Genomic DNA, 3,613 nt, shown 5'->3' on the forward strand with positions numbered 1-3,613 from the left:
ATCTGTGATTTTTACCTGCACAGCATCGACTCTTGCTCTCCCTGGTAGCACAACCCAATTTTCCATTGGTGAATGGTTTCTTCTGCACTCTCAAGAATTAGCATATGATCAGGGCTGCCCAATCAGAGTCACAGACATTCCTTCAAAGGATGGGCATGTGACCTGTTCCAGGACAATGACACTCAGCCCAGACTTTGAAAGAAACAATTGGGGGAGGGAGTGTTCTCTTTCTGCTGGGGTGCTAAGACAGTGAGTATGAGTCTGGGGCCAAGTCTGCCATGTTGTGAGAAATGCTCTCTTAGAATGACGGTGATACAGGAAAAGCGGAGTCCATTTTCTGATGACATAGTTTGATACTATATTCAGCTGAACCTGGACTTTACAGGCTCAGCTGAATAAATTCTCTTTTTTTACCAAAGTCACCTTGACTTAGGTTTCTGACCAATTAACTCCCTTTTCTGCAAAAAACTGTTCAGAATTGTACAATAAATCACCAAGACATGAATCAGAACCTCATGAATGATGAAATGAGAGAAAAGAACTGGCTATGAGCCGTGAAACGAGCTAAAGATAGAGAGATAATTGAATAAAAACACCACTCGGCATACACTGTTTGATGCTGATAGGTTGAAATAATTGTTGCTATGGTAACAAACAAAACACAAAAGAAAAAAAAAGAGGATATTTTTAAATAGCAGGGTTTTTAACCTCAGATTAATGCAATGAAAACCAGAGAGGGAGAAAGGTGATAGGAAAAGCAAGGCACACTAGGTCTTGTTTTACATAAAATAAAGATAAAATTTATTTTAGAAGTACAATTTTATATGTTTTTTTTCAGTGTAAAAAGCTTTTTTGTGGCATAGTTTTATGTCTACCTTATAAATTATGACAAAAGATAAAAGGGGAAATGTAATTCATATAGCAAATCAAGATATGTACTGGTCACTTTCCTCACATTATAAGTGGAAAAGAAATGGTGCCCTGGCCATTTGCTCAGTGGTTAGAGTGTCAGACCTTGGACTGAAGGGTTGCAGGAGTGATTCCGGTCAGGGGCAAGTACCTCGTTTGCAGGCTCGATCCCTGGCCCCAATCGGGGCAGACGTGAGAGGCAACCAATCAATGTGTCTCTCTCACATTGATGTTTCTCTCTTTCTGTCTCTCCCTCTCCCTCTCTCTCTGAAAATCAATGGAAAAAAAATAACATTGGGTGAGGATTAACAAAGAAAAAAGAAAAGGAAAAAAGGAAATGACAAAGAATCATTTAAACGGTACCAAAACACCAGAAAATTAGATGGTGGAAAGTTAGACTAGGTATAACAAGCAAGTGTAAATAACTAAAATTCCTATATAAAAATATGAAAAGCTCAGATCAGACCAACGGGCAAACTCTGAAGATGTACTGTTGTTAAAAAAGAAAAGGTGAGCCCAAAACACATATAATAAAAAGGCATTGTGAAATCAAATGCATCCAATGACATAACGACATAAAACAGAAAACAAAAATTTTTAGAAATAAAATAAAACTAATAAAAACACAGTTATAGTAAAATATTTTACCACTATCAGACCGTGATATATAAAGTAAGCAAAAATATAAGTTCAGCAACAGGATTAATAAGACAAAAATACATGCTGAGTTTTATACCTATACAAAATACAAAAAGTCTCCTATACTGAACCACAAGTTTTAACAAAATAAGCAAGTATTATTCAAGTCAAATCCTCTAATCACAGCTCAATTTAACAAATAATCGCACAAACTTAAATTTTTTTTAATGTTTATTGATTTGAGAAAGAATCATTGGTTAATTCTTTTTATTTTATTTTATTGATTTTTTACAGAGAGGAAGGGAGAGAGATAGAGAGTTAGAAACATCGATGAGAGAGAAACATCGATCAGCTGCCCCCTGCACACTCCCCACTGGGGATGTGCCCGTAACCAAGGTACACGCCCTTGATCTGAATCAAACCCGGGACCCTTCAGTCCGCAGGCCAACGCTCTATCCACTGAGCCAAACCAGTCAGGCACAAACTTAAATTTCAAAATCCCCCGCCACTGGGAAATTAACAAACATTCTAACTAATGCTTTAGACAGGGAGGAAATATGAATGCAGCAACACCCTAGAAAATCAAGAAAGCTTAGAAGGCAGTTTCTTTAGTATTCAGTTGAAGGCTGGGCTCGTTGCTGGCACCGGCTGTTTTTCATCTCCTTTTGTAGATTCCTTTTATCTGTCCATTCCTTGAATTTCCCTGTCTTCTACTTGCCAGTTAGAAGTTTTCAAACAGGGCCAGGACTATGATAAGGCAAGTTAAGGGAGGCGCCTAGGGTGCAACATCTAAGGAAACATTCACCCTCAGGGTTATGTAAGCACAGCATTAACATCCGAGAGCAAGCGCCTCCTTAGATATTGCATTCTAGGCTCCTCAGTTGCCTCACCCTAATCCTGTCCTTGCCAAACCAAGCCTCATGCATTAGCTCCAAACTCAAGTGCACAACGCTTCATTACAAGTCTCCACTGAACTCCTCAGCTGACCACTGTTTATCTTACCCAGGAGCCCCTCCATCTTCCCTGCTCCCCAAGCCAAAAAGTAAACATATTCCTCAACCACATTCTTTACTGACCCCCAAATCTAATTCATGCCCAAATCCTGCTCACTGAACTACATAAATATTTTTTATTTATTTTAAATATATTTTTATTGATTTCAGAGAGAGGGAGAGATATCAAGACATTGCTCTACTTACTTATTCATCCATTCGTTGCTTCTTTTTTTTTTTAAATATATTTTATTGATTTTTTACAGAGAGGAAGCAAGAGGGATAGAGAGTTGGAAACATCGATGAGAGAGAGACATTGATCAGCTGCCTCCTGCACACCCCCTACTGGGGATGTGCCCCCAACCAAGGCACATGCCCTTCACGTGGAATCGCACCTGGGACTCTTCAGTACGCAGGCCGATGCTCTATCCACTGAGCTAAACGGGCCAGGGCCATTGGTTGCTTCTTATATGTGCCCGGACCAAGGATGGCATTTCAGGACAATATGCCATCTGAGCTACCTGTCCAGGGCCAGATTTCCTTAGTTTTCACCTCGAGTCCTTTTTACATTACATTTAGTCATCCCTAGGCTCCTCTTAGTTTTGGCAGTTTCTCAGACGTTCTGTTTTTGGTGACCTTGACAGTTTCGGGGGATACTGGACAAATATTTTGTAGAATGTCCCTCATTTGGGATTTGTCTAATGATTTTCTCATAATACATCTGGGTATGTGGATTTGGGGAAGGAAGACCATAGAGTTCAAGTACTATTTTTATCACAATATGTCAAGGCTACTATTTTTTTTAAATATATTTTTATTGATTTCAGAGAGGAAGGGAGAAAGATAGAAACATCAATGATGAAAATCATTGATAGGCTGCCTCCTGCACACCCCCTACTGGGGATTGAGTCCACAACCTGGGCATGTGCCCTTGACTGGTATTGAATCCAGGACACTTCAGACCAAGGCTAACACTCTATCCACTGAGCCTAACTTGCTAGGGTGGGTCTATGCTTCTTTTGTTTTCTGTGCCCCTAGCACCTTCCGTAGTGGCTGGGTCAGAGAAAAGGCTT

Source organism: Myotis davidii, unplaced genomic scaffold (genome assembly GCF_000327345.1).
Source record: "Myotis davidii unplaced genomic scaffold, ASM32734v1 scaffold223, whole genome shotgun sequence".
NCBI classification, from domain to species: Eukaryota; Metazoa; Chordata; class Mammalia; order Chiroptera; family Vespertilionidae; genus Myotis; species Myotis davidii.